Genomic DNA, 27,844 nt, shown 5'->3' with positions numbered 1-27,844 from the left:
CCCTTCTCTTTGCCTGCCGCCATCCATGTAAGATGTGACTTGCTCCTCCTTGCCTTCCACCATGATTGTGAGCCTTCCCCTGCCACATGGAACTGTAAGTACAATTAAACATCTTTCTTTTGTAAATTGCCCAGTCTCGATTATGTCTTTATCAGCAGCATGAAAACGAACTAATACATGGAGTCTCACTCTGTTGCCCAGGCTGGAGTGCAGTGGCGCAATCTTGGTTCACTGCAACCTCTGCCTCCTGGGTTCTAGAGCTTCTCCTGCCTCAGCCTCCCAAGTAGCTGGGACCACAGGTGTGGGCCACCACACCTGGCTAATTTTTTAAATTTTTAGTAGAGATAAAGTTTCACCATGTTGGCCAGGCTGGTCTCAAACTCCTGACCTCAAGTGATCCGCCTGCCTTGGCCTCCCAAAGTGCTGGGATTACAAGCATGAGACACCGTGCCAGTCTAATAACAATACTTCTTTAAATATCGATCAGGTGTGAACTGTTTCATGACATCTAGAGTATAAGAAATGTCATTTATTTTTATGTTTTTGAAAAAGAATCCAGTTTGAGCTCATACTTGCTGAGTTTGGCAGGAACATTCAAAATCTATAGGTGTAGGGAGGCAAAGAGAAGGGATGGGGAAGCCCCTCCCATTTAGATCATACAGACATGCTAGAGGCTGATTCACTGCATACAAATGGAGAGGGGCCTGATCTCCAGCATTTACACCGCTGTTGCCCTTATTGTTCCTTCACTTACTCAGAGCTGCTGGCTGGGGCCCCTCCGCTGTCTGCTGGCATCCTGTTCCACAGATTCTGCAATGAGAACCCCACCATCCTCCTCCCCAGGGGCAACTGTCAGAATAAATGAGGTTGTGATGTGGTGACAAACAGGTCCTAGATATTAGTTCAGTTGACTCTTGAGAAATGCAGAGGTTAGGGCTGTCAGCCTCCTATGTAGTCAAAAATCCACATATAACTTTTGACTTCTCCAAAACTTAACTACTAATAGCCTACTGTTGATCAGAAAACCTTACGATAATGTAACAATTAATATATTTTGTATGTTAGACATATTATATACTATATTCTTACAAGAAAGTAAGCTAGAGAAAAGAAAATGTTATTAAGAAAATCATAAGGGCGGCCAGGTGCAGTGGCTCATGCCTGTAATCCCAGCCCTTTGAGAGGCCGAGGCAGGTAGATCACTTGAGGCCAGGAGTTTGAGACGAGCCTGGCCAACATGGTGAAACCCCATCTCTACTAAAAATAAAAAAATTAGCTGGGTGTGGTGGCACATGCCTGTAATCCCAGCCACTTGGGAGGCTGAGGCACGAGAATCGCTTGAACCTGGGAGGCGGAGGTTGCAGTGAGCCAAGATTATACCACTGTATTCCAGCCTGGGTGACAAAGTGAGTGAGACTCCGTTTAAAAGAAAAGAAAATTATAAGGGAGAGAAAATGTATTTACTATTCATTAAGTGGAAGTGGATCACCATAAAGGTCTTCATCCTCATTGTCTTCACATTGAATAGGCTGAGGAGGAGAAGAAGGAAGAAGAGGGGTTGGTCCTGATGTCTCAGGGGTGGCAAAACCAGAAGAGGTAGAGGAGGTGGGAGAGAAGGTGGACACACTCAGTGGCACTTTTCTGGAAAAAAATCCTTGTATAAGTGGACTTGTGTAGTTGAAACACATGCGTTCAAGGGTCAACTGTAGTTTAAATCAACAGATGTTTATTTCTTTCCAAGCCTGCCTCTTTCTTTGGAGGGTTGGGGCAAGAGTACACATGGAGGCCCACGTACCATATGTCTAGTTATGTAACACTTATAAACCAGGGAACAAACTGTTAAATGAAATATACCCTCTTACCTTGAAAAGTATACCTTGATAGCAAGCTAGAAAATCAATTTGAGTTTATAATTCTGAGACTTCCTGAAGTTCTGTGCTGGAACATGGTGATGTAGAGCACTACCTCTACGCCTGTCCTTCTCCTGGACATCCTTCCCTGCACACCCCAGCTCTGTAAGCATGGCCTTTGGCCACCCCTCAGATGGAGGATGACTCCAAGGAGGCTCTGGAAGCCAGCTTGTGGACATTTGGACAAGGAATTCTGAGGTCCTTGTTATCTGGACCATGGAGGAGAATTTGCAAATAATGGAATCCATGAATAACAAGGATCAAATGTATTTTGTTTTGTTTGCCTGTTTCTTGTCAAAATTTACTGAGAGAAACTAACAATGGGGTGCACCGAAAGAGAAAAAATGGCGTTAACTCTTCCAACTGTCTCAGAGCAAAGGAGCCCAGAATTTAACAACTCAGTGTCAGGTCACTTTTCTTCTGAGAAGGAGAAGGGATAATTCCTTTTTTCTTTTTGCTGATAGATCTCTGGGTGGGGTGGATGGGAACAAACTAAGCCCAGGCAATTTATATCACATTAGTGATCATGGTGTTACATGTGGCATAAGACAGGCACTGTATCATTTAGCTAGTGCATTCAGACTCCTTGGCTCAGTAAGGGTGGATAGAGTGGGTGAGTTGTTATGACTTCCATTTTCAGATGAGGAAAGCAAGAAAGATTTAGCCAGGAACTGAGAATAGAGAACAAAGAGACCTGGGGACTGGCCTTCTGGCGCCTTTTCTCTTTCTCACTGCTTGGTGCTTCTAGGTGTAGCTGTCTCAGAATCAAGGGGGAATCCTTTAAACCCATAGCAGCTAACCCAGCAAGAAGTTCTGAGCAGTCTAGCCTGAGCTGCCATGCATTAAAAGCAACATAAGGTTTTATGCAATTGCTTGAGCATTCCTACCAAAAAAATACCTTTTGCCCATTTTACTTGTATTCCTTTATTTGGTGATGTAATCTAGTTCTTGACGTTCTGGAAAACCTTTCAGAGGCTATAGAATCACTTTTCTAGATAACCCACTTTGGATCATGCAAGTCTTCATAGGCACAATATGAGTGAGGACAGCACCTGCACTAAACACTATTTCCATTAGAAGAAAATAAAATAAAACCTAAACAAGAGAAAAAGAAGAGACTCCAAATACTGCTTCACCCAAGGACATTTCTTTACACTCTGTTTGTCATTTGCAAATGTCTTTCCTTCAGCCAACGAATGATCTGCTTGCTATGGGCTAGACATTGTGTTGATGGCTACACATACAATTTCATCAAATCCTCAGATCAGCCTTGTAGGGTTGGTGATGTTTTCTTCCCATACATGAGAAGGCTAAGACTTGGAGAGGTTAATTAACACAGCAAAGGTCACACAGCTAATGAGTGGTTGAGCTGGGATTCAGATCCCCTCCGTCTACTCCTAGGGCCATGCCCTTAATCAGATACTATCCCGAGCACATTGGCAGGTGCATCATAATATCAAAATATACCTCGCAGGGCTGATGTGAAAATTAAGAGATTATATATATGAAAACTGTTGGGCAAACCACAAAATCCTTCCAAAGGTTCGCTGTGATTATTTCTCTTGGTTTTACACAGGGCTTGCTCAGCTGTCCTTAGTGGCTATGTCTATATTAATCCCATAATTTATCCTTAAACCACCGAAGTCTTATTTGCCTGGCTTTTTCCATAGCCGAAGGGAAACTGAAAATATGCCTTTTGTAAGAAAGCCTTAACACCTGCTGCTAAAGGGCGCTAAACCATCTGGATCGTCAAAGGGGTATAGGCTCACTTACAAAAGACGTAGATTAATTTGGACATTGTTTCCCTACATAAACCAGGCATAAGGAGGCAAGCAACCCAGGGAAGGATAATCATGCTGAGAGTGGAAGCACTTATTAGAAATAATTACCATGTAATTATCCACAACTTCCCTGGAGTCTGTAGCCTGTGGCTAGTCTTAGGAGGTGCCCCTTCCTTACCAAGTACAAGAAGACTGAAGCACTTCAATAAGTTGATCAGGGCCGGGCGCGGTGGCTCAAGCCTGTAATCCCAGCACTTTGGGAGGCCGAGATGGGCGGATCACGAGGTCAGGAGTTCGAGACCATCCTGGCTAACACGGTGAAACCCCGCCTCTACTAAAAAAAATACAAAAAACTAGCCGGGCGAGGTGGCGGGCGCCTGTAGTCCCGGCTACTCGGGAGGCTGAGGCAGGAGAATGGCGTAAAAACCCGGGAGGCAGAGCTTGCAGTGAGCTGAGATCCGGCCACTGCACTCCAGCCTGGGCGACACAGCGAGACTCCGTCTCAAAAAAAAAAAAAAAAAAATAAGTTGATCAGGGCATGTGCCTGTGTCTTACAGTTTGGTTACCGCCACCTGGGCCTACTTCTCCCTTAATGAAGCCTTCAGTGCTTATAGCTAAGGTGCAGAACAGCTGTAGACTTTCTTCAGCTGGATCCACCACACACCCCTCCCTTTTTTAATAGCACAGTGTTGTTTTGCAAGTGTGCGGGTGTGACACATCTGGCTTCTTTCCTTAAGAAAAGTGTTTATTGAACAATTAATTGTGGCGCATGGGGGCTGTGATATTTCTCTTTTCGCTGTGCCTCTGAGCTGTGTTTCCACGCTGCGAGGCGGCCCACTGAAGATCAGTAATAACACTGTAAAGGAACAATGGCTATAGAAGTCTTGACAAGTGCAGGGAGAGACCTAGACACTTCCGAGAGGGGCATGATTGCCTACAAGGTTAATCAATTCTCCTTGTTTCCATTCCAGCTCCACATTTGTCTTGGTGGCAGCAGCTGCAAATGTAAAATCAAACCTACACACTTAGACAATTGGAATTGTATTTACCTGATCAAGATGTGTAAATGATCTGTTCTCTGTGTCTTCTTAACTGGAATTTAAGGAGCACAGCAAAGCTCCGGCTATAGGTCAGTGAGAGGCATCCTTTTGTGTGGTGTCCAGATACAATTTAGTTGTCTTGGATAGACAGTTGGAAAGAACTGCAGTCACAGCCTAGAATCTTGATTGTCATGATCACCATTATTATTGTTATAGCTGTCATTTATTGAGCCTTTATATATGACAAGCACTTTATATGTACTCCTATCTCATTTCTTCCTCTTAATAACACTGCAGATAGCTAATAGTGTTTTTATCATGTACAGATGAGAAAACTGAGATTAAGTAACTTGCTTATGGTCATTGGTGCAAGGTTCTAGATTCGAACTGGGTCTGACCCATGCTCTGAACCACTAGGGCTTAACAATCCCAAACCTCGCTAGAATATGCAAGTGTAGAGAACACAAGGGCTTGTGATTGACATGACAGTTTTAAATCTTTGTTTTCAAGAAAGCCAATCAGAGAAGAAGGCTTAACGAATCTCTTTGCAAACCGATTTGTTGGCCCACCTTTGATTATTCTCAGTACAAGAAAAGGGTTAAAAATATCTCTTGCAGCAGTGAAGTGGCCTTATTTTGAAAATGAGTCTTCGTAGAAGTAATCAGGCTAAAATGAGGTCATTAGAGCGGGCCCTAATCCAATGTCATTGATGTCCTCGTAAGTAGGTGAAATTAGGACACAGAGACAGACATATGGAGGAAAGACACTGTGAAAAGACACAGAAAGCCGCAGAAGGCTGAAGCAGAGGGTGGATTGATGCTGCCACAAGCCAAGGAACACCTGGGGCTACCAGAACCTAGAAGAGGCGAGGAAGGATCCTTCCCCTCCAGGTTTCAGAGGGAACCCGGCCCTGCTGGCACTTTAATTTCACTTTAATTTTGTAGCCTCCAGAACTATGAGATAATAAATTTCTACTGTTTATAGCCACTCAGTCACAACCTCCCTGGAAAACACATACTCCTGTTCTATTCTGTTCTGTACTGTTTTGTTTTATTTTATTCTCTTTCTTTAAGAAAATGGATTTCCAGGCTGGGCACGGTGGCTTACACCTGTAATCCCAGTACTTTGGGCGGCCAAGGCAGGTGGATAACTTGCGGTCAGGAGTTCGAGACCAGCCTGGCCAATATGGTGAAACCCTGTGTCTACTACAAATACAAAAAATTAGCTGGCCGTGGTGGCGGGCGCTTATAGTCCCGGCTTACTCGGGAGGCTGAGGCAGGGGAATCGCTTTAACCCGGGAGGTGGAGGTTGCAGTTAGCTGAGATTGCGACATTGCACTCCAGCCGGGGCGGCACAGTAAGACTGCATCTCAAAAAAAAAAAGAGAAACAGATTTCCCAATCTACTAATTTTGAACAACATCAGTCTCTAGAGCTCAGCATTCACGCCCTTTCCAAGCTGGCTCCAGTCTAATTTTCTAACCTCAGTATTAGTTAACCCCCGACCCACCCTGAACATGCCTGGTGTCGCACAGTCCATCTGTCTGAGAGCACAGCATCAACCTGAGTGCAGGTGGCCTGCTCATTGCCTGTGCTGCCACCTTTTCCCTCAGTGGCTATTCATTTTTTAATGTCCAACTTCAAGTCACCTCCTCTGACAAGATTCCCCTGGCTCTTCGAGCAGAGTCATTTGGTCCCTGTCCTCTGTTCCCCCCATATGCTTTATCAGCCCCAGTTACAGCACTTACATTGTATGATGGGATCAATCTCTGTGTCCCCTTCATCCCCTCCCCACAACTAAACTTCAAGTTCCTTAAAGAAGACTATCTTTTTCCTTGTTTTTTCTTTTTAATCAAGTGTCTAGCACAGAACCTGACACACGACAAATCCAAATACAGGGTACCCCAAAAAGGTTAGTGCAGTTTTAAGCTTTAATAACTTCTTAAGTTGAAATGTTACAAACTTACAAAACTCATTTGAACATTTACTTCTTTTGACTCTGTTTTAATTATTTTAATAAATGTAATTGTAATTTTCTTTTCTGGTTAATGTATGCCATATTTCACTCAGGGGAACTGAAACAAAAATGAAAATTAAAATGTGTTATTCAACACTCTTCACAGAGATAAATAGTGTTAAATTAACTTTCAAACGGTGTTCTTATAAGTTGCAGCATTTATAGCCTTGAGGTTATTAAAACTGCAGGAAGACTTTTGGGACACCCTGTTTTTGAATAAATACGCTACAGTATGACTCATCCTGTGTTTACTGTAAAATTCAGTTTAATTCTTAAATTAAAGAATTTAATTCAGTGGTTCCATGTGGGCATAGGTATTGTTTGGCCAGTAGTTGTCCTTATACTTAGACCCAAGGAGCCCTCGTCCAGGGCCCACACTTTAGAAGGCAAATTCCAAATTCCCTCCCCAAATGGCACTGAGCCTCCTTCAGGGGTCTGCACACCAGCAGCGGTGTTGTCTGCTAATGTCTACTCCCATGGGCGAACATTGCTGACTCTGGTGTTCATACTCTTGAGCCCAAGAGGTGGCTGGGGACAGCTGCTTCTGGGAAGCTGGACTGAGCTTCCACCAATGGACTAGAGCCCTGTGGGAAGAGAGGAGGTGGCTGCAGACCAGGAACTAGAAACCACTTCTCCCTGCACCATCATATTTAAGTGCAGATCATCCATAGTTTCAATCTGGCCTTTCATGTCAATTCCCAAGGCATATTCGTCTAGGTAGGAAGGTAGAACTTATTGTATTTAATCATTTGTTAACTTCGTGTATAACTTTTAAATATTTAGGTATCTGGCATACAAATCTCTGTCTGTACTTTTGCCCTGGGTCCTGCAAATATTAAAGGTGGGCTGATTTTGGCCTTAAAAAATTATTTTGCCACAAACCGATTTTTCTCCGTAAAGAGGTAGGTGGGTAGAAAGTACTTCCAAATAGAAGGTATGATAGCAAAGAATGACTGCAGTCACTGAGCACATACTCTGTGCGGGGTGATTTACACATCGTTTTTTCAGTTAGTCCTCACAGCAACCCAATAAAGTAGGTACTTAGGAAAAAAGATATTCAGTGACGTGAGTTTGTTCCAGCTCATAAAACTAGTGCTTTAGTTAGCCTTAGTTGCATAACAAACTACGCGAAACTGAAAGTGGCGTAAAACAATTTTTTCCCCTGACTGTCAGGTTGGCTAGGCTGCTCTGCTGCGGGTTTCCCTGGGCTCACTCCTGCAGCTAGCTGTGAGGAGATGGAGGTTGGCCGGGGACAGTGCAGAAGATTCCCCATGGCCTCTCCCACTTGTCTGGCAGTTGATGCTGCTGTTGCTGATAATGATGACCTTCCTTTATTTTGTGTTATCTACTTGCCATTGCAACCGCCTTGCCTTTTTTAGTTCTTGCTCCCGTACTGTCTGGCTCAATGCCCAGCACCTGGTGATGGTTAATAATACGCACTCAACTCACTTAAAAGCAATGTGACCCTGGATGGGTTACTTAACCTCACTTAGTTTGTGTTCCCCACTTGCAAAATGGGTATAATGATACAGAACACATCAGGTGGCTCTGAGACTCCAGCGCAGTGATTCAGGAGAGTGCTTGGCAGGACAGTGGCACTTGGTGCATGCTTACTGCTAGTGCAGCTGGAATGCAGACCATCAGTGAATGTGTGTTGCCTTTTTAAACAGTGGGAAGCAAACATGACTCGCTTTCCAAATGTAAATCCTGGGCTTGCAAGTAAGTCCTACAGTGCAGAAATAATTTCAAAATACAGGGTTGAAATTCTAAGATAGCAGATTTTAAAAAGTGGGGGCGCCTGTAGTCCCAGCTACTCGGGAGGCTGAGGCAGGAGAATGGCGTGAACCCGGGAGGTGGAGCTTGCAGTGAACTGAGATCCGGCCACTGCACTCCAGCCTGGGCAACAGAGCGAGACTCCGTCTCAAAAAAAAAAAAAATTTTTTTTTTAAAATAAAATAAAATAAAATAAAAAGTGGGAGACAAAATCAGAATAAAACAAAGGGACAAACCAACCTGAATTGCACCGCAGCCGACGATCTTTATTAATTTTTAAGTTTCCACCCAGCATGGGAAGCGCTGACTTGGTGCGGACAGGTTTCTGGGACCAGGAGGTGGGGACACGACGTACCTTTTGCCCTCTAGGTCTGGGTCATGTGAGCCTAAAGGAGCGCTTAAAGGCTGGAGTTCTGCAGGGTCCTCATGACTGGGTGGGGCTGCCTCACTTCTGCCTGACTTGGGAAGCGCTGCAAGCACAACCGGCTGGGGTCCTCGCGTACCGCGGCTCTGGGAGGAGCACCGACTGCGCCGCGTAAGTGCTGCCTGCCCCGCGTGGGTCGTGCCGGCTCAGCGCGACAGGTCCTCGCCTCGGTCCCTCGGACGTAGGGAGCGCGGGACAGGTGATCTCAAAAGCCCTCAGCACCAACAGGGGACAAAGCGCCGCATGGGTGAGACTGGAATGGGGTGGTTGTGGCCGAGTCAAAGTTTTCAAGTTGGAGCATTGGCGATGCACTGCGTGCGCCCAGCCAAAGGAATACTCTTGAAAGTTCCTGGCATAACTGTCGCACCCAGCGTTCTTCCAGGCTAGAAGGCGCTTCCTACTGCAGGAGCTCCTCTGGGGAAGTGCGAAGCTGTGGGGTCCTCTACCGCTCTTAGCGCTGGAGGGTGGCGAGTGCAGGACACTTTCTCTTACTGCCTCAACGCGTCTTTTGGGGATGTGTTGATTTCGTAGGTGCTCCGAAGCAGGAGAGGCGGAAAATGCCTTCTATTTGAACGTGCCCAAAGCAGGGAAACTTGGCTTCAGCCTAGGAAGGAAAACACATAGGAAGACTTTTATTCTTGGAATGTAGGATTAGGAGAAACCAAGGGCACAGGAGACAGGTGGAAGCAGCTCCCTGCGACGTGTAGATCAGCTTGGTGATACAGAAGCAAAAGGACTTTGAAATATTTATGGATTTAAATCCCAGCTCTGGCCTTGGCTAGTTAGTGACCTTGGGCAAATTATTTAAGCCTACTAAACCTCAGTCTTGCCATCTGAAAGATGGAGATAATAAGTTTTTCTTTTTAAATACTTGTTTTATTGGAAATAGAAATAACATACAGAAAATGCCTCCCTAGCGCGGGACTTGGCTTTTCAGCTAAGTGTAATTTTCCTCATCAGTTATGATTGATGATGAAGTCTATGGTGAAGACAGAACAAAATAATGTTTAAAACTCTGACCATATAATGACTGTGGCAACGCATGACCCGTGTGCAGTCACCTTTGAGCCCCCCACCTTCTCTGCAACCCCAGTGGGTCCCAAGAAAGGTGCTTGGGTTTTGGAGCTGGACAATTCTGTGCAATTCCTGATTCTAGTATTCACTACTTGGATGACATCAGGGACGTTACTTACCTTCCACAGCCTCAGTTTTGGCTTCAGTAAATGAAAAAGGAGCCTCTCAGTACTTGCCTTTCCCTTCCCCGCTTAAATGTTCAACTCCTTTTTTTTTTTTTTTTTTTCCTTTCTTTGATTTGGGATGAGTAAGAACAAAGATGTAAGCAGAAATAAAAGTCCACCGAGAATACATTTTATTAGTTTGATAAATAACGTTTAAGAAAGTTGTCCAAAAGGAGAATTGGAGCACTTTGGAAAAGTACACTGCACTGACTTAGTTGGCATCTGAAAGTCTGCATGGTTGTCAAGACCCTTTGACTAATTGGGCATTCTAGATGTGTACCTCATGCTATCTAAGTACAGGGGAAACCCTTTATAATGTAGTGTCAGTGTTCTTAACACGGTGTTGTTTTATTAATCTTTTATAGGAGTTGTTTGGGAGGGGCAGTTGGTCCCCCAGTTTATATAAATCCAGTTTATAAATCACTTTATAGTGGGATTCTACTAACCTGAGAAATAGGTGGGTTTTAACTGACAGTTTGAATGACTTAGAAGAGTATGTTAAGAAAGTCCGCTGGGTCTACCAGTTCACCCCCCACAAAAAATAAAAACAAGAAGCAAGTGATATAACAATTTTAAAAAATGAGTTTGTTTTTGTTTTGGGGAGCATCTAGTTTGTCAGAGGAAACATTGAGTGTTGAATACTACCCCGGGATGCACAGAACTAAGGCAATGAGAGGGGAGGAACTCAGTTGTTGCCTCAGGTATCATCAGATATCTGTTTATTATCACCCAAATACTCAAGGTAAATAAGTAATGACCCATTCTTCCTTTTTTTGAGATAAGAGTCTCATTTTGTCACCCAAGCTGGAGTGCAGTGGCACCATCTCGGGCTCACTGCAACCTCCATCTCCCGGGTTCAAGCGATTCTGGTGCCTCAGCCTCCTGAGTAGCCAGAATTACAGGTGTACACCACCGTGCCTGGCTAAGTTTTGTATCTTTGGTGGAGATGGGGTTTTGCCATGTTGTCCAGGCTGATCTCGAACTCCCGATCTCAAGTGATCCTCCCACCTCAGCCTTCCAAAGTGCTGGGATTACAGGCATGAGCCACTGTGTCTGGCCAGTGACCCCTTCTTAATAGGAAGTATGGTTCACTAAAGATCAAACATGATTGTTTTAGTTTAACATTTCCAATGGCTTTATAGTGTGGGATTTCTTTGACTGAACTAAGAACATTTAAAAGAAGTAGGCAAGCTTCTCAGAATTAGAAAGATACCTCTAGAACAATGACTCATTAACATCTATATTGACTTGGGAGAGAGGTAAGCTGGCCAAAAGCTAAGAACTGTACTTTCCTGGTAAAAACAGTAATGGAGTTTGAACTTTTATACTATATTTGCAAGCTCAAAGATGTAAGCCTTAATAGACAGTTTACAAGACAGCTATTACAGCGTGTCTGAACTGAAACCAGGGTATTGAGATTTCTCTGCCTTCAGAGATATTATAGGTATAACCTTGAACATGAAATCACATGCTTTCATTGCTTTAAGTCAGACCCTGGAGTGCAGGACAGGGTGGTGGTGGTGAAAGAGGGGGAAGAATTGTGTCCTTACATCTTGGAGCCTGAAAAAGCAAATTCTTTGTAGCTTATCTTTCCAATACAGTCGCAACTTATCTCCTAACTTTTTACCTCTAGTCTGATTCTAGTTATTGGTTGTCTTTAAATTGCTTAGAGTTGTCTACAGGTCAAAATATTTACTTAGAACTCTGAGGCTAAGCCCTTCCTCCTTTCCTTTTTGAGACTGTGTGTCCCATTACCCCTTTCAGAAAGACTGCTTGACATGTCTTTTTGTACTGTATGATTCTTGGGAGACAATGTAACCCAGCTCCCAACTGATTCATTTTCTCATTTATTTATTCATTTAACTAATGTTTTTCCCAGTGTTTGATTATGAAAAGGTTTAAACTTTCAGAAAAGTCAAAAAAATGTTGCAATCTAGAATCTGCCTATACTCTATTATTGATTAGAAGCCAGGGTATTGATTTCAATTGATTAATCAACTGGCATTGATTAGTTCCTACCCTTTGCCTGGAGGTTTGCTAAGCAAAGCCATAAAAACATAAAAAGCAGGATAGGGTTAGGGAACAAGGAGAGTTTTGATTTGGCAGAGCACAGGCTTAGAGTTTGTGAAGGGATCATGTAACTTTGGTTTGAAAAGTTAACGTTGGAGTTGTACGGTAGAGGACATTACATTTCATCGTAGGAAGTTTATACTTTATCCTGGTTGCAGGTGGGAGCCATTGAAGGCATGGGAGGAAGGGAGTGCCTTGTGTTTTAGAAAGCTCATTGCAGTATCAGCGTTAGGCTAAGTTGGAGGGAAAAGGACTGCAAGTCCGAGAGATGTGTTAGGAAGCTTTGTAAATGTCTCGGGGCAAGTAAGGGTTTAACTGTGGATAGAACAGAGAAAAAAGGAAGTAGAATAGCACTTGGTGACAGATTTGACTTGAGGACTTCTGGTTTCAGAACTCAGGCGTCTGCAATAATAAGGGAGCATCATTAAGAATCTGGAAGTTGCTGGGTGTGGTGGCTCACGCTTGTAATCCCAGCACTTTGGGAGGCCGAGGCAGGCGGATCACCTGAGGTCAGGAGTTCGAGACCAGCCTAGCCAACATGGTGAAACCCTGTGTCTACTAAAAATACGAAAATTAGCCAGGCGTGGTGGTGCATGCCTGTAATCCCAGATACTCAGGAGGCTGAGGCAGGAGAATCACTGGAACCCAGGAGCAGAGGCTCCAGTGAGCCGAGATTGCGCCACTGTACTCCAGCCTGGGCAACAGAGCAAGACTCTGTCTCAAAAAAAAAAGCATCTGCAAGTCATAGAAGGAGGAAGTTTGAGGAGAATGATGATGTCCTGTTATAGAGTCAGTGGGTTTGAGGGACTGATTGGTTATCCTTGTGGAGGTGACAGTTGACAGTGGTGATAACAGTCCTGAAACGCCCAATAGCAGTGTCAGGACTGAACAAACATTTGGACTAGTGATTAATACTCAAGGGATGGTTGAATGGGAATGTACGGAAGAGAAAAAAGAAGGACAAGATCTTGAAGAAAATCTGAATATATGGAGTTCTTGGAACAAAAATAAATACAGGTGTTCAATGATCTGTTAGTATTTTAATGCCTGTTTATCTACAGTGTTATTGTAGCTGTAGTTCTCCTTAATAATGGACCACAGTCTCTAACTAGAAGACCATATCCACACTAGTAAAATGAAGTAAGTCCTTCCTTTTCCCATTCTGGGAAGTGCAGGGGGTAAGGTGAGGCAGAGGAAAGAAAAAGAGAAAGTCAAATAATTTTTTTAATATAGGACTTTTAGAGCGTACAATGCTTTTTCCAGGTAACCCACTTCCAGATCAGAAGCCAGGTAATTTAATGAACTTGTCTATCTTTTCACAAGGCAACAGCTTCCCCCTTTTTTTTTTTTTTTTGAGACGGAGCCTCACTCTGTTGTCCAGGCTGGAGTGCAGTGGCGCAATCTCAGCTGTGGCGCAATCTCGGCTCACTGCAACCTCTGCCTCCTGGGTTCAAGCGATTCTCCTGCCTCAACCTCCTGAGTAGCTGGTACTCAGTAGCTGGTACTACGGTCGCGTACCACCACGCCTGGCTAATTTTTGTGTGTTTAGTAGAGACGGGGTTTTACCATGTTGGTCAGGATGGTCTCCATCTCCTGACCTCATGATTCACCCGTCTCGGCCTCCCAAAATGCTGGGATTACAGGCATGAGCCACAATGCCCGGCCAAGGTACAGAGTTTTTAAGTGGCAGAAACCACATTTGAAGCTGTGAAGGCATACTTTGTTTTTTTATTTTTTATTTTTATTTTTTGAAATGGAGTCTTGCCCTGTCACCCAGGCTGGAGTGCAGTGGGGCGATCTCGGCTCACTACAACTCCGCCTCCTGGGTTCGAGTGATTCTCTTGCCTCACCTTCCCGAATAACTGGGACTACTGGCATGTGCCACCATGCCCAGCTAAGTTTTGTATTTTTAGTAGAGACAAGGTTTCACTATGTTGGCCAGGCTGGTCTGCAACTCCTGACCTCGTGGTCTGCCCACCTCGGCATCTCAAATTGTTGGGATTACAGGCATCAGCCACCACTCTCAGTCTGAGGGCATATTTTAAATCTGTCATGCTATTCCCACTGGACTGCATTGCCTTCCTATATGCTACTGACTGTATGCTAGGCACTGTATTAGGCGTTTGCACATGTAGGCTCCTTACTGTGGCCCCTCTGTTTTGGGAAGATGATCAGCAAGGAAGCCCAAAGCACACTGCACAATTGGTTATTGCACAATTGGTGGGATGTCTGCCCTCTGATCGTGCCTTGTTTTCACCCAACTTCTTGAACTCTACAGGAAGGGCCAACCCCTCTCAGAAATGCCAGCCCCTAAAGCTGGTACAAAGGTCATGCAACCTTCCTACTTCCCTGAGTTCAACAATCACTTCATTCATTCTCCTTAAGATCATACCTTCAATCCCTGGCTGATTTAAGGGTAAAATGGAGAAAAGCTCTGTTTTCACTTGTGTGTTTGTTTTACCCCATCAATCTTCTGCCTTCCCTCATTGTCCCACAGTTGTGCCTGTCTAAGGTCACTTTTTGCTTTTTTCTTATTTTCCTTCCCTGGCGAGTCTTTGGAAGGAAGGTACGATAGAATGTGGAGCCTAGAGCAAGATTAGCCCCAGTAGACTCTGGAAGCCGTAAGAATGACGCTGCTTCCTCAATGCTTTTTTCCCAAAGTTAGAAGTAGCAAGTTGTATAGTGAGTAATAGGATTTGCATTGTAAATGGGGTCATCCTCCAGTGAGGACTTTACTAAGTGCAGTGTTTATTTGTAATGGGGCACAGAACTGCATTCCTCATGCTTTATGACAATATTTAGGGTTTACTGGTTTTCATGCATGTCTCTCTTTGCTAGAATGAGGGCTCCTTGAAGGTAGATGCTGTCCCCTTTTCATCTTTACTCCAGAAGTTTTAGCAAAGTTTCTCACCCTTTACTGTATGGCTAGAAAATCTCTAAAGAGTTGAGATCTGTTAAAGGAGAGAAAACTGTTTGTATAGAAGAGTGTGGGTAGAAGCCTGTATGTTTATTTGTTTGATTTGAGACGAGGTCTTGCCACATTGCATAGGCTGGTCTTAAACTCCTAGGCTCAAATAATCCTCCTGCCTCGGCCTCCTAAAGTGCTGGGATTACAGGCATGAGCCACCGTGCCCAGCCGAGGCCTGCATGTTTGAATGGATCAAGAAATGTGATTGTTTAGTGCTGAGGGAGGGTAGGTAGGTTGCAGGGAAAGGCCTGGCTAGGGAAAAGCTCATATGCTCCTAAGTCCAGCAATAAGAAATGTAGAATGTGAAATAAAGATGAAGCCATTCTGAGTTGTATGCAGACCCTAGGAAATATCTCCTTATATTTGACACAAGGGGAAATGGCAGCCATAGCTAATTCTGAAAACGAGAAGTGTTCCTGCCTGGGTTACTTGATGAAGAATATTATTAGCAATCAGCAAGTCAAGTGGAAATAATTCGTTTTGTTTTGTTTTCTCCCCTTCTAACTATTGGCGTGTTGGTGGAATTAACTTGCCTGGCAGGAGAATGAACTGCCTGTGCCGTTGGGAACCAGGAGCTTTCTGAGCTGGCAGACCGCACAATCCATGTGAAACCATGACTCTTTCCACCGTTCTTGTGTACACATGTGTGTGAACATTGGTGTCTGCAAAATCTGAGACTTTTGTTTCAGAGAAAATTTGCTGGAAGCCACTGATTTAGAATTTTGTTGACAGGATTTTTTAAAAATCCGTGCTCAAAAAAGATGTAATTTAATCAGTTTTGTAGCCCCCCCCCCCCCCCAAAAAAAAAAAACAGCCTTTCTTAGGTTTTTTAGGTTGTCTTACGAACACTGACAGAAATGTGTAGGTTCAGGGCACCCAGAGCAGGTGTGGAAGTTCTTTCATTATGGTAGCCTGCGTGAATCATTGCTGTGACTCAAAGCCTGAAGCAGTTTTAGCCTGATCTCCTTGGCTGCATTTTTAGAATCTTAGACATTCCAAGCTGAGAGGAATTTTGGGAATTATATAGTCCATCTAATCCCCAGAATTTACAAATGAAGGAACTGAAGTCCAAGGGGAGAAGTGAATTGGCTTGCCCAAGGATATACCTGTCGGTGAAGTGAAGGCTGCAACTTTTGACCTTGTACATTCAGGAATTGTGGCAGAGCCTTTCCTGCTCATCTTAGAATGAAATGTACTATAGGGAGCCTGCAGCCTTCCTCTGTGGTCTGGCTTTATTGTCTCTTTTCTCTCTGTTTTTTAGTTTCCTTCTACCTTTTCTAAGTGTACCTTTCAAGTGGGATGGAAGTTGAAACCCACTAAGCAGAGAATATGAGAAATACATGTATAATGACACAAAGTTAGGTTTGTTAGCATTATGTGCAGCAAAGGAGGACACATACCCTAGGGATGGGAGAAGCGGGAAGAGGCCTCTGAAAGGTTTGGCCTTGTGCTGAATGAGTGAAAGGAGGGATCAGGGAAGAGGTACCCACTGGATTAGCTGCTGCCAAGTGCCCATGGCAGCTTAGGAACTTAGACTCTCAGCAGTCGCTGTTCAGGAGATGGGTGGGGCAAAGTGCTATCATTGGTAAGAATACAGCAGTTGCTCAGAAAAAAGGACTGTCCATCATATTGCAGCTGCAGAGTGGCCTTGGGTATATAGAAATATTGTTAATGTTCTGTTGGGAGCATCTTAGACTGATTAGCAGCAGAGCTGATTTTCACTCTCAGGGATTTGGGTCTCTCTCTTTCTCGGTTAATGGCACCATCATCCACCCACCCAGCCATCTAAGTCACATCTGGGATCATCCTAGATTCTTTGTTCTATTTCAACTCTAATATATAATCACAAGTTTCTTCCAGTTTTACTCTCTTCTTCTTCTTCTTCTTCTTCTTCTTCTTCTTCTTCTTCTTCTTCTTCTTCTTCTTCTTCTTCTTCTTCCTCTTTATTATTATTATTATTATTATTTGGAGACAGAGTCTCCCTCTGTCGTCCAGGCTGGAGTGCAGCAGTGTGGTCTTGGCTCACTGCAACCTCAGCCTCTAGGGTTAGAGTGATCCTCCTGCCTCAGCCTCCTGAGTAGCTAGGATTATGGGCACATACCACCAAGCCTGGCTAATTTTTGTATTTTTAGTAGAGACAGGGTTTTGGCATGTTGGCCAGGCTGGTCTGGAATTCCTGACCTCAGATGATCTACCCACCTTGGCCTCCCAAAGTGCTGGGATTACAGGCGTGAGCCACTGCTCCCAGTCAAGCTTCTAATTATTTTTAAGTCTGCCCTCACCACGCTGTTATTACTAGTTTCCTGCCCTAGTTCGAACTCCCGTCGTCTTTATTCTAGATTATTGTGAAACATATTAACTGGCCTTCCTGCCTTCTGTCTTTCTGGCTTAAGTCCATCCTTACATGGATGTCTGTAGTACTCTTCAAATTGTCAAGCCCTTCAGTAGTTCCTAGTCATGAGAGGATAAAGATTCTTAACCTATCTAGAAAACTCTCTCTGATCGGCTCTCTACTGACTTCTCTAGATTCCATCCTATTTCTCCTCTTCCTACTTAGGCTTTTCTCCTGCCTCTGTATTGGTTATCTATTGCTGCATAACAAATTTTTAAACGTTATAAATTCCATGACCTGCCAAAATAGTGATATAGGCGTTAAGAAGAAATTATTTAGGCAGATAGTGAGGGTACAGGAGTCCTCGGTAAGGTTTTCCTTTTAATGAAAAGCAGACCCCAAATCATTTTCTTTTCTAACAAAGAGCAGCCTGCCTATAAAATTGAGCTACACACATAGACAAGTAAGCTGGAAGCTTGCACGAGTGAATGCCGGCAGTTGTGCCAATAGGAAAAGGCTACCTGGACTAGGCATGTTCAAAATGGCAGCTCCATCTTCCCTTTTCCTTTCCAACCACGTCTGCAGTAGGGAGCAGACAGTAGTGCTTTCTAAGTGGAAAGCCCATTTGCACAATAAGGTTAGGGTGAGGTGGCCAGCTTCCCTGCATGCTATGTAAACGTTAAACTGGTCCAGCCAATCTGTGAGCCAATCTATGTCTATATAAATCAGATACCACCCCCTCAAGCCTGTCTATAAAATCCGGTGCACTCCACGGAGGGCCAGATTTCCCATTCAGATGCCCCTCTCTCTTGCAAGAGAGAGCTGTTCTCCTTTTTCTTTTGCCTATTAAACCTCCACTCCTAAACTCACTCCTTGTGCGTGTCCATGTCCTTAATCTTGGTGTGAGATGGCAAACCCCAGGTATTTACCCCAGACAGTGATGTCACCTCAATAGGAGACACAGCAGCACATGAGGGAAGTATAGAGGGATTCATTTAATTAGGAGTTAAAGTCAAGGTTGGAAACTAGTTTGGAGGTTTGCAGTAGTCCAGACAAGTGAAAATAAAGAACTGGATTAGGCCATGAGAGTAGATTTAGAGAGGTGAAGGTGAATTTGAAAAACATCTAGGAGATTCAGTTGGTGATTGATGGGCTGTGGGAATGCAGGGCCAGAGAAAAATGGATAGATCAAGAATACATCCTGGATTTCTGGCTTTAGTACTTGAGTTGATGGGAGTATTTCCAACCAAGTTGAAAAATAGGGAAGTAAGGACAAGTTTAGGGAAGGAGATAATAAGTTTAGTTTTTGAGTTCTTCTTAACTACTTTTGATTTTTGTCAATATAATAAAAGTAATGTTATAATTCTCATGATAAAACATTTTAGTCTTCTTCTCCACCCCTCCCCATCCTTCTCTTATCTCTGAGACCTCCTCTCATACTTCTACCTATTTGTTCTAACCTTTAATTCCAAATTTCCAAGTAATCTGCCTAATCTGTTTCTTGATTTATTGGTTTTAGAGTTACACTTTTTATTTGAGGTATTTTCTATTGACTTATTCAACAAGGTGAGAATTTACCACTTTTACATACCTTACCTCCTGACTTTCCTACCCTCCAACCTGTCCAAATGGTGATATAATTTTTCTCTTTTGCTAAATCAATATCTAATGTTTACCTTATTATGTAAATATTGCTCACTGCTGAGCCAAGTAGTATACTATAATTGCAATCCATGTCTTGTACAGTTTTATTTTCATCAACTTAAAAATTGCCTCTTTGCATTGTTCTGTTTTCTCTATCACTCTTATAACTTCTGTCCAAACTTGCTGACAGAACTGTAATATCCTTATTGATATGATTTTTTACAAAAGCTCATGCAGTAGTCAGTTATAGATACATTTCTTCCTTGAGGACATCTCATGTGGACCCCCCCTCTGTCTTACTGCTCCATTATGCACTGGTGGCTCTTTAGATATAACTGTTATTCTGTGATTTCACTTCCCCTCTTCAGTCCTAGTTCCCCTGTTACGGGGCTTCCATGTCTTCCTCTTTCTTGGTTTACATCCTTGCTTTGGTGGACCACATTTGCCAGTAGCTTTCTGAGAAGTGGTATATGAAAAACATTTAAAAAAAAAAAAAAAACTGGCTGGTTCCCAAGCTGTATATTAGGTGAAAAAAAATTAAATTAAAAATCAAAATCAAAATCTAGCTGGGTGTGGTAGCTCACACCTGTAATAGCAGCACTCTGGGAGGCTAAGGTGGGAGGATTGCTTGAGCCCACAAGCTAGAAGCTGAAGTGAGCTGTGATTGCAGCATTGTACTGCCACTGCAGCCTAGGTGACAGACTGAGACCCTATCTCTAAAAAAATAAAAATAAACAAATACATAAATAAATCTGATATATTTCTGAATATTTATTTAATTCTCATGATTGATAGAGGCTGGGTGTGGTGGCTCATGCCTATAATCCCAGCACTTTGGGAGGCTGAGGTGGGTGGATCACAAAGTCAGGAATTCGAGATCAGCCTGACCAACATGGTGAAACCCCGTCTCTACTAAAAATACAAAAAAATTAGTTGGGCATGGTGGCGTGCACCTGTAATCCCAGCTACTCAGGAGGCTGAGGCAGGAGAATAGCTTGAACATGGGAGGTAGAGGTTGTGGTGAGCCGAGATCGCGCCACTGCACTCCAGCCTGGGTGACAGAGCAAGACTCCGTCTCAAAAAAAAAACCACAATAAACAAAAAATTAATGCAATTTTGGCTCTTGATTCTTTTTATGTGATACCATTCTCTTTCTCTCTTCTTCTCTGGAAAGTTTCTGATAGTCACTTTATTTCTGAAATGTGTTCTTCGTCTTTTCATTTCTTGATCCAGGAACTTGATGGTTCCTTTAAATCTGAAAAATCATATCTATACCTCTGCAGATATTTTTGCACTATTTCTTTGATAATTTCTTACCCTGATTTTTTTTTTTTTTTTTTTTTCTGAGACAAGGTCTCTCTCTGTCATCTAGGCTGGAGTGCAGTGGTATGATCATGGCTCACTGGAGCCTTGACCTCCTGGGGCCCAAGTGATCCTCCCACTTCAGCTCCCCAAGTAACTGGGATCACAGGTGTGTGCCACCATGTCTGGCTAATTTTGTAGACTTTTTTTGTAGAAATGAAATTTCATTATGTTGCCTAGGCTGGTCTCGAACTTCTGGGCTCAAGCTATCTTTCTGCCTTGGTCTCCCAAAGTTCTGGTATTACAGGCATGAGCCACCTGATCTCCCCTGAATTTTATCTGCCATCTTTTTCTGGAACTTCCATTAGTCAGATATTGATCTTCTGGAACCAATCTTCTAATTTCCTTATCTTTTTTCTCCCTTTTTTTTTTTTTTTTTTTTTTTTTTGAGACGGAGTCTCGCTCTGTCGCCCAGGCTGGAGTGCAGTGGCGCGATCTTGGCTCACTGCAAGCTCCGCCTCCCGGGTTCACGCCATTCTCCTGCCTCAGCCTCCCGAGTAGCTGGGACTACAGGCGCCCACAACCGCGCCCGGCTAATTTTTTTTTTTGTATTTTTAGTAGAGACGGGGTTTCACCGTGGTCTCGATCTCCTGACCTTGTGATCCGCCCGCCTCGGCCTCCCAAAGTGCTGGGATTACAGGCGTGATTTTCTCCCTATTTTTAAAAGTTCTATTATCTTTCAATTATATTTTCCGTGAGATTTCTATAACTTAATTGCACTGTCCTTTTATCAAATTCTTAAGATTTCTACTATTGTATTTTTTAATTTTCAGAAGCATGTTCTTATTTTTTATTCTGTTGTTTAATGAATGAAATATCTTCTCTTATCTCCTTGAAGACATTTTGATTTTTGGAGAGTTATTCTGCTTCATATATTGCTATTTCTTGTGAGTTTTTGTTTTTGTGCCATTTCTTTTGGATTTTCTACCAAGCTGGAGGCTTTCCTCAAATACCCAATGGTTCCTTGAAGTCTATTTACGTATTAAGTGTGAGATACTAAATTGGTGGTTGGACACTGTGTCAAAGGGATTTGTCAGCAGTTCGCTGGCTCCCTGCAGCTGATTGGTGGATTCAACACGCTTCGTTAGAGGATCCTACATGTCATTATGTGTATATTCTTTCTCTAAGAGAATGCAGTTGTTGCAAAAAAGAATCCTTCAGTCTCCTGCAGAAGCTGAAGAATGAAAGTATAGAGTCCTTACTGCCAACATTCTTACTGCTGAGTGTTCAAGGGGCTGAGGTCTGTCAGTGTGTAGGCTTTCTGAGTTTTCAGTAGAGTATCTCCTCCCCAACTTTCACTGTTTCTTATATTCCCAAGTCTAGAGCGTCTCTACTGAAAATGTCCAAATAATGAATTTTCTACAGAATAAGGCTCTCAACTCCTCTTTTAGATTGGGGAGGGACTTGAGGATCTAAATGTTGTTATAGACTCATATCAATTCTTCCATTTTCAGCCCTATACTTCGCTTTTGCCTTCTATAGTACTTACCCGTTTTGACCCTTTCTGTAGTTGTATGGTTTGAATTACCTTGTTTCTCGTTTATATTCTGTGTTCATTCTCTGCAAACTATCTGTTCACTTTCCATCTAACAACAAAAATTTGATCTGCCCCATTTACTATTGTCTCTCCTATTTTCTTGGGTATTGGGATTTATAACTTTAAAAAGTGTCTTCACTCTCATTTTAGAGAGGTTTCATGAGGGGACAGAAATAAATGTTTCTCACTCACCATGTTTCAGCAGGATTAAATGCCATTTTGACATGTTGAGTTTCATATACCCGTGGGGCATCAGGTAAAAATGTTAGGCAGGCGGTTGGATAGATGAGGCGGAAGCTTTTGAGAGGCACTCTCATTTTGAGTGGTGTCCACAGAAAGTGCTGGTTAAAGTGATGAGACCACTCTTTAGTGTGTGAAAGCATCATAAGCTGTGGACCAAGGATAGAATCCTAGAAGAATTTTAGAACCATGAAAACACAAATTACAGAAGGCAAGGCATCAATAAATTTACCAAAGGGGCAGTAGCAGCGTGTCAGAAAAGTCAATAAAGATAAAGACAGATTTTTCTTTTGAATTTAGAAATATGGAGATTATTAATGATTTTAGCAAGATGATATGCACAGAAGTCAGAATACATTAAGTAAGAATGAAAACAGGGTTTTATTTATTTATTATATTTTTGCTTTCAGAAACTGCTGACAGAAGCAATAATAGAGGGTGTTCAGTGGCTTATGAAGCAGATGAACCAGTTTGTGGGCTTTTTTTGTTGTCTCCACCTTAGATACTATACGCAGTGGATTTTCAAATACCTAATGAGGGAGTGCAGTGACTTTGTTGCCCTTGGATTAGCTGTGTGAAGACATTTTGGCTGGTTTGATCTGAGAGGTCATTTCTCATGCTCCACTTGCTCTTTTTCAGGGTTGGTGTGAGCAAGCCAGACTGTGTGGGGCTTTAAATTCTGGGTATGGCTGATGAAGCTGATTCTGTTAACCACGCCTTTCTTCAATTGTATGTATGATGAAATGTTTGCAGGAAAAGAAAGACAGTGGAGTGTAGGTGTTACACTAGAATAAAACCTAAATTCCATTTTTGAGGTCTCTGAGAGAGCCCAAAACACAGCACTTTGTCTTTCTCTCCTGAGTTCTGAAGAAATTGAGAAATAAGACAGAAGAGCAAGGCGGCAGGACAGCAAAACATCAGCTTGATTAACGAGGGAGGCTGGGCTGGAATGGCACTTTGCCTTTTGGGCAAATGGGTTTCCTATGACTGATGCCCGAGTTGAGCAGACTTGCCCAGCAATCCTCAGGTTCACACAGGGTGGAGAGAGAAAAGCACCACTCCGTGTGGGGATGGGGAGTGAGGTGAGCCCAACATGACCAGTTGATCCAAATGTACCCGTAAGGTGAACCTTTCTGCCTGACATCCTGCCGCTACAGAGGGAAGAAGGCAGCAGCAAGGGGCCAGCAGTGTTACACTGTTGGACTTCCTGGACACTGACAGAGATATCTAGAGCTGGGAAGAAGCAGTGCCCTAAAACACAGGTTGGCTTTCAATACCCAGCACGAACCTATACCTGATCCGCCTTCGAACCACTCCAACCACTGCTCACTGGCTCCCACCATGGGCTTCCATCTGCACTGTGTCCTGTTAAGGGCCTTTGCGGTCACTGTTCTCCTGCCAGGAACTCTCTTCTTCCTAGACACTGTCTCATGCCCTCAGATCTGCTCAGGTGTCACCTACTCAGGGGGGCCTTCCCTGACCACCTATCTCAAGTTAGTGCCACTGCTTGAACCCCTTTCCTTTCTATTCCATTTATCCTGCTTTGATTTTCTTAAAAGCCTCTCCTGTCTCTCTTCCTGAGTTCACGAAGGCAGATGCTTTCTGTTTTATTCATTGTATGAGCTAAGGATATATTTATGCAGTGAATGAGTGGATGGTCCAGTCAACTTGGAGTCCACTCCAGCTCAGCTGCTGCCTGGAGTATTATCACTTGCAAAGTGGCCCAGTCAGCATGGGCCTCTATTGAAGTACTACACTAACTCTTTTCAAGAGTGGAGGTGGGCCAAGGCGCAGTGGCTCATGCCTGTAGTTCCAGCACTTTGGGAGGCCAAGGCAGGCGAATCGCTTGAGCCGAAGAGCTCGAGACCAGCCTGGCCAACATGGCGAAATTCCATCTCTATGAAAAGTACAAAAATTAGCTGGGTGTGGTGGCATGCACCAGTGGTCCTAGCTACTCTGGAGGATGAGGTGGTAGGATCACTTATGCCCAGGTGGCAGAAATTCCTGTGAGCCAAGATTGTTGGTGACAGAGTGAGACCCTGTCTCAAAAAAACAAAACAAAACAAAAACAAAGAGTAGAGGTGAAGCTTGAATGAGATAACATATGGAAAAGAGCTGAGAAATGTACTAGAATCGTGGAAGCGAATCCTATAGAGTGGTTCCTGCTACAAACAGTAGTCGCTCTTTAGAATCAGGGAGAAGTTTCCCCTGTCACTTCAGGGATCGACTGATGACATTGCCAAATTTACTAGGATTATCCTCATATAAAATGTTCTCATTCATTGTTCCCAATCTTAGCCTTGTATTTGCCACCCTGTGTATCCTGATGTTTTTATTTGAAAATTCTAATTATAGTAGGCAATAAAAAGGAGGCGATTCTTTTTTTTTTTTTTTTTTTTTTTTTTGAGACGGAATCTTGCTCTGTCGCCCAGACTGGAATGCAGTGACGCGATCTCGGCTGACTGCAACCTCTGCCTCCTGGGTTCACACCGTTCAAAAGGAGGCAATTCTAAGAAGAACAGGGCTACACTGTCTTAAGCAAAACTAACAAAAATTTCTTAGTGGAAGACACTGACTTTGCCATGAGATTTTAATGTCCCAAAGAGTAGATAGCTTCACTTATCCCCAAACAGTAATTTTTGAAACTGAAAGAAGTACACTAGAAATCCATTATGAAGCAATCTGTGGACCTGCGATTTTCACATCTTTACAGATAAATATGCCTTTCAGTCACTTGCAGTTTCAGTACCTATAAATCCTGCAAATGGACAAAACAATCCAGTTTATTCAGAATTCTGCTTTTATCAACAGTTGCATTGAGGCAGATTTTGTTATATTCTGTCATTTATATAGTGGTATATGGAAAATACATGGACTTTGGCATCACCTAGATATGGCTTCAAATTCCAGCTTTGCTACTCAATAGCTAAGGGGGCATGAGAAAATTATTTCACATGGGACTGAGTTTACTCATATGGATATGTCTTATATAAAGCTCTGACCTTAGGGCTTGTCTAAGAATAGTATCACAGTCAAGAAAAGGTGTGCTGTCTGTTAGTGAACGGCTATGAGGTGTTCTGAAACAAGGGAGCCTCCTGGGTTCAAGCGATTCTCCTGCATCAGCCTCATTAATTGTATTTAACCCAGACTTTCCCAAATGTTTTTCCTTATAAAATCTGTTAATATGTTGCAGAATTGGTATTCCATAAAGGACCCCGTGGGAGATCCTGGCTTGCATAATGCCAGACATATTTGATGTAAGAAATCAATTTTGCTTCCTTTTTCCAGCTTAGTGTTGGCCAGTCAGAATTTTCACTGGATGCCTACCACGCAACTTAAAGTAGAACTCTTGGGGTTTTGTGCCTTCACATCCTCCATCCCAACTCCTTCCATAGTCTTCCTGATCTCCAGTCATGGCCCCACTATTCATGTATTAGTTTCCTAGGGATACTATAACAAAACACCACCATCTGGATAACATAAAACAACAGAAATGTATTGTCTCACAGTTCTGAATGCTAGAGTCCAAAATTAATGTGTCAGCAGGACCATGCTCCCCCTGAAACCTGTAGCCTACAATCTTCCCTGCCTCTTCTAGCTGCTGGTGTTTGCCAGCAATCCTGGCGCTCCTTGGCTTGTAGATATATCACTTAGTGTCTGTGTCTGTTGTCGCATGGCATTCTCCTCTGTAGTTCCCTCCTCTTATTATAAGGACACGAGTTTTATTGGATGAAAGCCCTGCCCTCACCCAACTCCAGTATAATCTCATTGTAGCTAATTATTAGGTTGGTGTAAAATTACTTTTAATTAAAAGTAGTGTGGCTCACGCCTGTAATCCCAGCACTTTGGGAGGCCGAGGTGGGCAGATCACGAGGTCAGGAGATCGAGACCATCCTGGCTAACATGGTGAAACCCCATCTCTACTGAAATACAAAACATTAGCCGGAGTGGTAGCACACACCTGTAGTCCCAGCTACTTGGGAGGCTAAGGCAGGGGAATCGTTTGAACCCAGGGGGCAGAGGTTGCAGTGAGCCGAGATTGCGCCAGGGAAATCGCTTGAACCCAGGAGGCAGAGGTCGTAGTGAGCCGAGATTATGCCACTGCACTCCACCCTGGCGACCAAGAGAGACTTGTCTCCAAAAAAAAAGTAATGGCGAAAACCACAATTGCTTTTGCATCAACCTTACTACATCTGCAAAGACCCTGTTTTCAAATAAGGTCATATTCTGAGGTACTAGGAGTTATGACTTCAAAATATCTTCAACTCAGCGCATAATAATCCTTGGACTTACTCTGGGTAGAAAACAGGTGCCATTCTTGTACTTCTTGTCTTTCCCTCAGCCATTATATCTGGTCTATGAGTAAATACTCGTAGATCTGCCTTCAAAATGTAGCTGACCATTTCTCATTACCTTCCCTGCTACTCTTTGACCCCAGCCTTTATAATAGCTCCTGGGTTATAACAGCAACCTCTTATTAGGTATCCTGGTTCCATCCTGATTCTCCTTAAGTCTACTTGTTAGATAGCAACCACAGCAATCATGTCACAGTGTAAATCAGATGATATTCCTCCCTTGCTGTAAACTCTCCAGTGGTCTCCCATTATTGTTAGAATAAAATGCTAACACAGGTGAAGGAAGATAAGACTCTCCGAGCTCTGCTTTATCTCTCCAACATTATTGTGTACCACTCCCTCCCCTATTGACTGTGCCCACCAACCCACAGTAAGCACCTTGTTTGCACTGCAGAGCCTTTGCACTGTTTCCTCAAGGCCGGCTCCCTGTCATTCTCAGATCATCTACTCGGAGATGTGTTTCCCATTCATTGTTAGCTGAAACACTTGCACCCCATCTGGCAGAGAGCAGAGAAATTTTTTTTCTTTTTTTTTCCTTTTTTTTTTTTTAAATTTTTATTTATTTATTTATTTATTTATTTATTTTTTTGAGAAAGTCTTACTCTGTTGCCCAGGCTGGAGTGCAGTGGTGCAATCTCAGCTCATGCACCCTCCACCTCCTGGGTTCAAGCGATTCTCCTGCCTCAACCTCATGAGTAGCTGGGATTACAGGTGCGTGCCACCATGCCCGGCTAATTTTTGTATTTTTAGTAGAGACGGGGTTTCTCCATGTTGGCCAGGCTGGTCTTAAACTCTTGACCTCGACTGATCTGCCTGCCTTGGCCTCCCAAAGTGCTGGAATTACAGGCATCAGTCATCATGCCGGGCCCAGAGAGAGTTTTGTCACCAGTCATGAAGCGAAGCTCTCAGGAAACAAAAGGAGAGAAACAGGAATGAGATAGCTGTCCCTGGGAGGGAAAGGATCAGTAACTAATGGGTACCCCCAAATCAGATTTACATAAGAGTCACAATGCAAACAAATGATTTTTCTTCTGCTAATCTGAATTTGGAAAGGAAATTCTTACCTAGAAGAAGAGATCCCAGAGAGCTGATCTTGGTTAAAAAACAAAAATCAAAAAAACAACTCTTAACCTTTTGTTGTTTTTTTATTAGTTG

At 43.2% G+C, this 27,844-nt stretch overlaps 1 protein-coding gene and 1 long non-coding RNA gene across 9 annotated transcripts in view; one reads left to right on the top strand and one right to left on the bottom strand.

The window, feature by feature from the left end:
* Positions 1-27,844, top strand: part of LOC105475793 (carboxypeptidase vitellogenic like) — a 206,727-nt gene that overhangs the window by 40,281 nt on the left and 138,602 nt on the right. The window contains exon 1 of one of the 8 annotated variants that reach the window (XM_071094976.1): positions 8,883-9,054. The exons of 4 other annotated variants lie outside the window; for them this stretch is intronic. The gene's annotated coding sequence lies outside the window, so the exon portion shown is untranslated. Of the gene's footprint in view, positions 1-8,882; positions 9,143-27,844 lie in introns of those variants that run through there. 3 more of the 8 variants (XM_011731306.3, XM_011731305.2, XM_071094978.1) reach the window with 3 other exon arrangements.
* Positions 9,417-27,426, bottom strand: LOC139362830 (uncharacterized). The gene is made up of 4 exons (XR_011622266.1): positions 27,292-27,426; positions 27,068-27,186; positions 22,287-22,504; positions 9,417-9,547 (listed from the first exon to the last, which is right to left on the bottom strand). It is a non-coding gene; the product is annotated as an uncharacterized lncRNA (long non-coding RNA).

Source organism: Macaca nemestrina, chromosome 4, assembly GCF_043159975.1.
Source record: "Macaca nemestrina isolate mMacNem1 chromosome 4, mMacNem.hap1, whole genome shotgun sequence".
NCBI classification, from domain to species: domain Eukaryota; kingdom Metazoa; phylum Chordata; class Mammalia; order Primates; family Cercopithecidae; genus Macaca; species Macaca nemestrina.
Note: the sequence above shows the minus strand (reverse complement) of the source record. Positions and strands in the feature narration are given on the sequence as shown.